This window comes from Mytilus californianus, unplaced genomic scaffold (assembly GCF_021869535.1).
Source record: "Mytilus californianus isolate M0D057914Y unplaced genomic scaffold, xbMytCali1.0.p SCAF_2, whole genome shotgun sequence".
Lineage (NCBI taxonomy): Eukaryota > Metazoa > Mollusca > Bivalvia > Mytilida > Mytilidae > Mytilus > Mytilus californianus.
The window spans coordinates 86604123-86614262 of record NW_026262668.1 but is presented as its reverse complement, the minus strand read 5'-3'; positions in this window follow the sequence as shown (position 1 = coordinate 86614262).

The window sequence follows — 10140 nt, the reverse complement described above, 5'->3', positions numbered from 1 at the left end:
AATAGACTGTCAACAGCAAAGAGGCAGACATCAGATTGGGTATAACCGGGCAAGTCATTGATGTATGTTAGGAACAATAAAGGACCTAGCACTGTGCCCTGTGGCACTCCTGACAGATCATCATCTTCTTGTGATCTAGCCCCTTCCAATACTACCTGCTGTTTCCTATTTGATAGGAATGAACTGATCCAGGAGTTTATCACGCCCCTAACGCCATAAAACTGATGTTTGTACAGAAGTCTTGAATGAGGAACCTTGTCAAAAGCCTTTTCAAAGTCCAGGAGTATGATGTCAACCTGTTTTCCATTTGAAACGTTTTTGGCTATCTGGTCGATGGTAATGATAAGCTGGCTTTCACATGATCTGTGTTTCCTGAAACCATGTTGGTTGTCACAGAGTATATTTTGTTGATCAAAATGTGTCATAATGCTGCTGTGAACTATATGCTCTAACGCTTACAAGTGAAGGAAGCAAGGGAAACTGGACGATAATTAGCTGCCAAGTGCGTATCTCCTTTATTGTATAGTGGAACTATGTTGGAATCTCTCCAATCTTGTGGAACTTCTCCTGTGTCAAGTGAAAACTGAAAGATTCTTGTGAGAACCGGTGATAATTCTGTAGCTGTTATTTGCAGTATTTTGGTTGGTATTTCATCTGGTCCTGCTGCTTTGTTGGTGTCTAGATTTTTTAGCAGTTTACCGTCAATACTCCTTTTTCAGTTACTGTGATGTCATTCATTGAATTGATGTTACTAGGACCTTTATCGGGAATGGTGCTGCCATCTTCCTTGGTGAAAACTGAACAAAACTATTCATTCAAGATATTGGCTTTACTCTGGCTGTCGCTTTTAAGGAAGCCTTCCTTGTTTTTGAGTGGTGCAACTCCAACAGAATCATGTCCTTTGCTCTTCGAGAACGACCAAAATATTATCGGTTTCTCAGTGAAACTGAGACTGATGATGTCATTCATATATTCTTTGTGTGCTTTTCTTATTTCCAATATGTGTTTGTTGTTGAAGGTATTTATATCTGTCTCTGTCTATTTTTCTCTTTGTTTTCCTTGATTTCTTGTACGCTTTTTGTTTCCTTCTTATTAGACGCTTGATGTTGGTATTGATCCAAGGATGGGTGAACTTTGTAGTTGTCGGTCGGTTGGTCTATTTCTGCGTTGTATAATATAATCAAGGTCATTTGGTAGTATTTCGCTTGATGATATGGTGTCATCGAGTCAAGTTTCTGTTCCCAGTATGATATCGGGATCTGTATCTTTTATGATAAGCTCTAATAGTTTTCCTTTCTTCCTCAGACTTTGGAAATTAATATTCAAGATTCGTAAACACTTCGTGTTGGTTGCTCTGTTCAAGGTTTTTGATTTGGGTTTTATAGGTGAAGATGCAGTGATCCCAATTGTCTCTGGCAGTATGTCAAAAGTTGAGTCTTGATCTAGTTTCGTTTGTAATGCTGGATGTTGATGGAAAAGAATAAAAATTTTATGCAAAAGTCATGACTTTTGTTTTCATTGTGAACTTTTAATTCTTATGTAGTTTTATTTCAGCAGCACATACATATGGAGTATACACTTCTCAGTTAATTCGACATTCTAAAGCCTGTGTTTCCACCAGGATTTTTTTTCATAAAGGTTTGCTGATCACAGGGAAGCTGCTGTAAAAAGGGTTCCTCGTGGTAAAATTGAAGTTTTTTCGAACATGTTATGTCTTTGTTTACCTTTATTGAATATCTATGTCACAGACGATTACTGGTGAATATGAAAATAAGGAGATGTGATTTTATTGCAAATGAGACAAGTATCCACCAAAGACCAATGGACGATGATGTAAACAACTGTATTATTCTATAAATATGTTTTCCACTAGAACAAGTTTCTTACGAAATAAAGGGTATATAATATGTGTTCCAACAGGAACAGATATTATGGCATTGTTAATAACAAATTTTCCAGGGGAACTTTTGTGAGGCGGAACAAATTACGTTGACATTACATATTCGATCGCGGTTTACGGAGGGTATCATGTGAACCAATTTATAATTGTCAGTTTAGGTTTTATGTGAACTGTTGTTTGTCTTCACGCCTTGTTTTAAGATGTTGTGATGTCTGTCCCCATGCGATCTGTTTAAGATGTTGTGATGTCTGTCCCCATGCGATCTGTTTAAGATGTTGTGATGTCTATCCCCATACGATCTGTTTAAGATGTTGTGATGTCTGTCCCCATGCGATCTGTTTAAGATGTTGTGATGTCTGTCAACATGCGTTGTCTTCACGCCTTGTTTTGGTTTAAGATGTTGTGATGTCTGTCCCCATGCGATCTGTTTAAGATGTTGTGATGTCTGTCCCCATGCGTTGTCTTCACGCCTTGTTTTGGTTTAAGATGTTTTGATGTCTGTCCCCATGCGATCTGTTTAAGATGTTGTGATGTCTGTCCCCATGCGTTGTCTTCACGCCTTGTTTTGGTTTAAGATGTTGTGATGTCTGTCCCCATGCGTTGTCTTCACGCCTTGTTTTGGTTTAAGATGTTGTGATGTCTGTCCCCATGCGATCTGTAATTTTAAATTGTCCCCTTGGTACCTTCTGAAGTTTTTAACAAACAAATCTCATCAATACATTGAGTTAACTGATGTGCCTGTTAGAAAATACAGTTTTTGTTCGACTATTAACAAGTAAAAATTATTCAACGATTAAAAACTGTTTGTTCTTCGATACATGTATGAAAGTTGTAACGAATACAACGGTCATTCTTAAATACAGTCACTATATCAAATAAAAGAACTCATTTTACTGAAAACTATAACATAACTGCTTTGTATTTGTACACTCATTACTAAACAAATCTCACCAACAAACACTTTTAAACATAGTGATATTTATAAAAGGTCAATTTATCCAGCTAAATGAATTTTACAATCTAAATTGGATTCAAATTTCAATCTATTCAGCTTTTTCTCATCTTGTCATTATTTTCTTATTTTTAGACAGTTTCTAAGGTATACTTATAGCTATTGATTTTTTTTTTCAGTAAGAGCAATTGTGGTAAACTGCAATTTATCTTTGAAGGGATACTAGGAAGCGTGATGTTGAGAACGATAGACCCTAAAAGTACTTACTAGTTCATACATAGAATATTTCCCCTCAAAAAGAATAAAATAGTCTTACATAGTACATAACAATAGATAAAAGATATGACGCTCCAACCCATAAAAAAAAACAAAAAAACTATACAGTACAATCAAAGATTACTAACGAACAGTCCTTATAGCCTGACTTCGTACAGGCTAAAAATTTGTCTCCCAGGAAGAAAAAGCTATAATTGACAAGAATGATCTGATCAAGGCAATTAAGAATATATATTGTAAAGAGGTGGAGATCTGAACAATTTTACAAATATTCAATAATTCATCATATGTGTGGGTATGGCATGGACTCTTAAATGCACTGAAAAATTCATGCAATGGCAAACAAGAAAATGCATGTTACTAGAGAAAATATTCTTAGAATCATTTATTTGTCATCGAGGTCAATTATCAAAGTTATAGGTCAATAGTAAGCGATAAATCTTCTCGGGACGGTGCTCCTATGTACCCATTATCTTAAACCAATTTCAAAGGATACACAAGCTATGTTTCGGACAAGAAGATGTCATAAAAATCAAATATTTTTACCCTAAGGTCAAATGTAAGAATACATATCTTATGGTAATATATCTTCACACCAAATATCATTAGCACAGTAGGTAACGCGTCCTGATGGTTTCGTGTTTTTATACGAGTTATTTTTTTTTTCGAGTATGCCAACGTTTTATTCGCGTAAATATGATGAAAAATGTGAACAAACAGAAAATATAGACCTCAATGCCCGTCTTTATCTTAATAAAGATTTCAAATAAAGCATCCCGCTGCAAATGTTTGCACCTGTCCTAAGTCAGGAATCTGATGAACAGTAGTTGTCGTCTGTTTATGTAGTTCATACGTGTTTCTCGTTTCTCGTTTTTATATAAATTAGACCGTTGGTTTTCACGTTTGAATGGTTTTACACTAGTAATTTTTGGGGCCCTTTATAGCTTGCTGTTCGGTGTGAGCCAATGCTCCGTGTTGAAGGCCGTACCTTGACCTATAATGGTTTACTTTTATAAATTGTTACTTTGATGGAGAGTTGTCTCATTGGCACTCATACCACATCTTCCTATATCTAATTACAGATCATTTTACTTAAAAGGAAAAGGACATTTAGTGTACCTTTGTTGCACGCTATAATAAAAAAAAATCAAAACATTAATCGACAAAGATTTAAACCCTCCCCCCAAAACAACATTAGAACAGAGGTAAATAGTCACTTATCAAAGGCACTTTAAAATATTTATACCGTATTTTAAGCAATAGCGCCTTTTTCAGAAATTCCAGTGAAAATGATAAAAATGAGTGAAAACCAAAACAATTGTCTGTGATTCAATTGTTAATCACCATACAACCAATAACATATTTTATTTAGTGCTAAGGAAGTTTTTGACATCATCAAATTACTGTAATCATGTGCACCCTTTTTGCTAATTAAACAGTGTCATTCATAACAAGTCATACAGTTGCCCTTAATATCACCATCTGCAAAAAGATAAATTTTTAGCTGTTCTACGTTAAATCATGGTATGTAGTCAATATTATGCAAACATGTTGAATAAAAAAAATACATGCGGGATTCATGATTTTAGGGGAATTTGGGAAGCGAAACTTTGATATTTCAATATGTATTTTAATTGCCAACATGAGAAAAACTCTTCCGTCTTTTCTTGCTATTTTGTTTGTAATTTCATGATTAACATTACATGTAAAAGAAATAACGGACTTTATATATATACATTATGTTAGTCCCCAAAAAGTAAATACAATAATAGATAATTACATACTTAGTAAGTTGATTAAGGAAAAGTTTCAAATATTTCTCTTATGCAAATTAGAAAGATTGTTTTTCTAGGTTGCTTCAATTGCATCGTGCAACGACGAATGAGGTTAAACAATTATATACCAGACACTGCAAATGTTTTTTATGCCTGTCCGAAGTAGGAAACACTACCTAACTTTCATGGAAAACATGGTATGTTTCCGTTACATTAACTTAATACATTCAATATCTAAATTTTGATTTGAAAATTCTAGCAATTAACAATAATTCTAGTTATAATTAGACTTCCTAAGTAGTTGAAATATTAGTAGTATAAAGAACGAAATTACTGTGTAGGTGGCACCTCAACAATTCAACCAATCAGCATCAAGAACGTTTTGAGTACTAGAAGGTAACCTCGGACCAGAGATATTGTATTATATGTCTCTGCTCGGACAAAACATATAACTTTTGATATTGCTGTTTACTATAGCTTCATGAAACAAATACTTTCGCATTATTGAAACTGAAAGATAAATACATGGACCATTTTTTGTTCCAAACTTACTTCGCCATGAATTTGCATTCAAATCTTATTATATTATCATTTAAGGCATTGAAAAAACAAGAGTGCTATTTTAGTAGATCATTTGTCACGCATTGGTTGAAAATTGGCACATAAAAAGATAATATATGTACAATTAGAATGAAGTTATGCTTAAGCTAAAATATAAAAGATAATATTAAGAAATGATAATTTTGTTTGATTATATCATGTTTTTAATTGGTTTTGTGTCAAATAAACCAACTTGTTTTCGTGGATATATTTTGTTGCGTTAAGCCTTCTATTGCGGACCTTGCTGCATTTTTTTAGCGATTTTCTCACTTTATTTTCATACTACAGAAGAACGAGGTTTATTATATTCACGTTATTGTTCACTAAATTCGCGTTCATTGTTTTGATTTTGACCGCCTGACAACTTTACGGAAATATCAGAGTGATTATAAACAAGGACTCTGTGACGGGCAACTTATAATATCCGTGTTTTAAAGATTTTAATGATATCAAGCCAGTCCAGTTCAAACTATTATCACGTGGTACAATTCTCATTTACATATTATGAATATTAATTAGCAAAAGTACTACTAGTTTCTGGCTATTTAACAGACAAACAATAGTCCTCAAAACACTACACCGAAATGTACGAACACTACCTAAAACCGGGAGTGATCGCAGTTGCTCAGGAGGGTATTCAATCTTTCACAATACTAATTTAATGTTCATTCATATTTAGAAAAAAAAATATCATACAAGAACCAGAAAAGGGCATTTTGTTTAATTCTTGCGAATATTAGGAATGATCATTCTTGACCTTTGACCTTGATTTAACACAAACTGCGCCGTACGAATCTATATTACTAAATGAATAGAGTTGAAATTGGGTGTCGCGTTTTCTTCTTTCACATAAAATCCACGAATATTGTTTTATACCACAAAGGGGTAATGACCAGCGTAGTTTATTATGTGTTCATTTCAAGATCTTTTAGGGGTTATTTGGGGGTTAAAATCGGAAAAAAGCCAGTTCGGATCGACCGTCCTTCACGGAAATTTACGTGCCGTCATCATTTCCGCTTTGTCTGCAAGTATTATGGTCTTCTCAGCAAAAAGTATACCCTAAAGGGTGGGGGACTACTTCGGTTTTCGGTTAAAAATGGGTACAGAAGTGCGGCTGGAATGTGACCCCCATTCATATATTAATGCATAAAATTTTCAGCCCACTCATATATGGAGGTGGTTCTGAGCACGAAAACACCTGAAATCTGATGAGGATTGACTTTTCACTGAAACACTTTGTGACACACATTCCCTTAACGCAATTTAACAACAGATTTTTATACGTCAAGAGCTTTTCCTTCCGGGGAACCACAGCAATTCAACATGAAAAGGGTGGAGGGATTACTTCGGTTTTCAGTTAAAAATGGTTACAGAAGTGCGGCTGGAAAGTGACCCCCCCCCCCCCCCCCCCCCCACCTCCCATTCATATTAATGCATAAAATTTTCAGCCCACTCATACATAGGGTGGTTCTGCGCACAGAAACACTTGAAATCAAGTGCGGATCCAGGATTTGAGGGGGGGGGGGGGGGCGCAAAAAATATTGTTCCACTGAGAGGAGCGTGGTGCGAAATCCTTTTGGGTAAAAATGCCAAAATTAAACCAAGGTTCTAATAGAATGGTGCAAACAAGATATTTCATCAACAAAAAAACATGTGATCAAGATTGGTAAATCAGCAACAAATGATTTCAGATTTCAGTTTAAATAGGTGTATACGAGATAATTTGCCGATCGGAGGGAGGAGGGAAAAAAAATTGTGATAAAATTTCCGGAAAATCAAGATTTCATACTCCATCTGTATTTAATCCAAACTGAAAATTGTAGGTTTTTTTTTTACTATTTCTTAAAACATTATAGGTTTGACAGCAATAAACCAAATACCAAATAACTTTGTAATTTGTAAGAACAGTATATAATATAGATAAAAGGCAAGTTTTATGACAATCAAAGTTGATTTGACAAAGTTATAGAAATTTTTAAAGGTGACCATCTGTATTTAATCCCAACTGAAAATTGTAGTATTTATTTACTATTTCTTAAAACATTATAAGTTTGACAGCAATGAACAAAATACCAATATAAAATAATGGGGAAAAAGGGAGAGTTTTTCTAAAACTTTCAGGAGGGGGTCACACATTTTCTGCAGAAATGGAAAGGGGGGGGGGGGGGTCATTGAATTTTTTCTGGATTTCGAAATAATTTGCCGGCCCCCAGGATATAAATAATGACCGGTCCCTTATAAAAGACTTTCAAAACCAGACCATATGATGTTTACCAGCACAAATATCGATATCCATTTGCGAAAAATTCAATCAACCACTTGCATGTATGATATATTTTAACTCAATTTTAACCATTTTTAAGCACCCAAGGACATGATTCTTCACAACTAGCAAGCCGTGCATGCAGGGGCGACTTCGAAAAAAAAGGGTACAGATGTGCCACTGGAATTTGAAAAAAAAACCCATTCATATACATTGCCCAAGACCATAAATCTGACCTATTCATATATGTATGCATATAACAATTGTGACCTAATTATATATAGTCCAAACGTTTTGGCACAGTCATATATATTTTGACTATTACTTTGACCTATAATTGTTAACTTTTTATTACATTGTGACTTATATGGAGAGTTGTGTCATTGGCACTCATACTACATCTTCTTATTTATATTATCTGAAATTCCGGCCAAGTCGTATATTTAGTTCTAAATTTTCCGGCAGTCATGTATTTTGCCTGAAATTTTCAACCGAACCATATATTTGACAAGTTGAAAAAGTGACCCATTCCGGCTATATAGAATCATGTGCAAAACAGTGTAGCCGAGACCATTGATTGGCGCGCTAAAATATCCCATTGACTGGGTCAGATTAGGTGAACGTTTGTCTGTAACGCCCACAACTCACGACGTATTTATTATAAACATTTAAACTGTGGGGTTTCCAAAGGGTCTCAGTATATATACGAACTACAGTGCACAGTATATTATATACATATTTTTATTTGCGATCATAAAATGTACGAAGTCGTCCATTACTATGTAAATTGGGTCGATTAAAAAAAAAAGCTGAATATGTTTCTGTTGCCAAGGGTTTTTCACAAGTATAGTAGTTAGCAGAAAAGATCATCAAACTATACATTGTATACTGAACTGCGGCCAAGCTTAGCGAAAGGTCGTGCAACATAATCAGTCAAACAAACTTTATTAGATTAACTCGTTAAGGAACGATTGTTTTCATTGGTCAATTCAAACCTTCGACCTCACACCTGCGAAAATAGAACACGCGTACTATAAAGCAGAATGGACTGATCAGTATTCACGTAGCCGGTCAAGGTCGTTAAAAACTTCCATCGTCGTATTCACGTACATGATTGTGTTCTTGATTATCCCATGGCAATTCTAGCTTTTATACATGTGCATGTAAAATTTTAAACTTTAATCTTAACAGTCACGTCGAAATATTTAATTCAACTGTCTCCTCTCAATTGGTTCTGGATTAAGGGAGCTACCATTTTATTTTGATTGGGGGTGGGGGACTTGGATGAAACATTTTATCCTGCATTTTTTTTAGTTGTTATCTCTGTCCTGTCTTTCTATTTTTCAGTCTGTAGGTCCTGACTATATTTATTAGTTTATCCTGATTTTTTTTTACATAAATCGTCATCCTGCCTTTTTTTTGTCAAGTTGCTCACCCTGCCTTATCTTTTATTCAATGGACTTGATGAATTAACGTTGTACTTGAAATGAAACCGTACTTAACTACAAAAATAACCAAATTACATACTAAAGATATTGCTCGATTTTTATAGTAAATGGGTTTGTGTTATAAACTGTCATGTTCATTATTCATATTCTCTCATAAGTTTTAGGATAGTGGGATTTTTTTTCTGATTTAGTTTACTTGATTTTGAAAAAAAATCCCGAAATTCTAAGTAAATTCAGAACATGTAACCAGCCATGCTTTGTTTAGAGAAAAAATGGAGATGGCAAGCCAAGGCACAGTGGAAGGAAATGTACTTTATAAACTCCAGCGATATACTTTCTTAATTTATAATTAACTGTTTTGCTATCCTCGGTTGAAAATTATATATTGTAAATATTTAAATAGTTGCATAGAAAACAATCAGTTTTAAACAGTGTGGTTATTCACTAAATGTATTGATAAAAGGTGACTCCATTTTTGTACATACTTTTACAGTAGTCATCCTTAATTTCTTAATATTTCGTTTATAAGTTTATCATACATGTATGATTTTGTATTTCATTTTAATACGCACGCATGCCACACGTTACTTTGGCGGATAGTTCAACAATGTTATGCAAAGCTCTATTCTTACGGTATGAAATTAAAGGATAAATTTTCAACCAATTAAAATCGAAAACAGTACATTTATATAGTTCCTTATAAACTACGACATTTCTCACAAGTATTTATTTATTTTTTAGTTCCACACATGCAAAAATAAAATCTTCGCCGATGAAACATTTCAAACCTTTTTACACCAACATGCCTTCAGTGAATTCATTTGAATTTCGTGGTGACCATGATAGTACATTGCATAGTACATCTATATTCACGTGCACACATGATACGATCTTTCGGGGACAATTTGCTCGTTTATGACACGTCA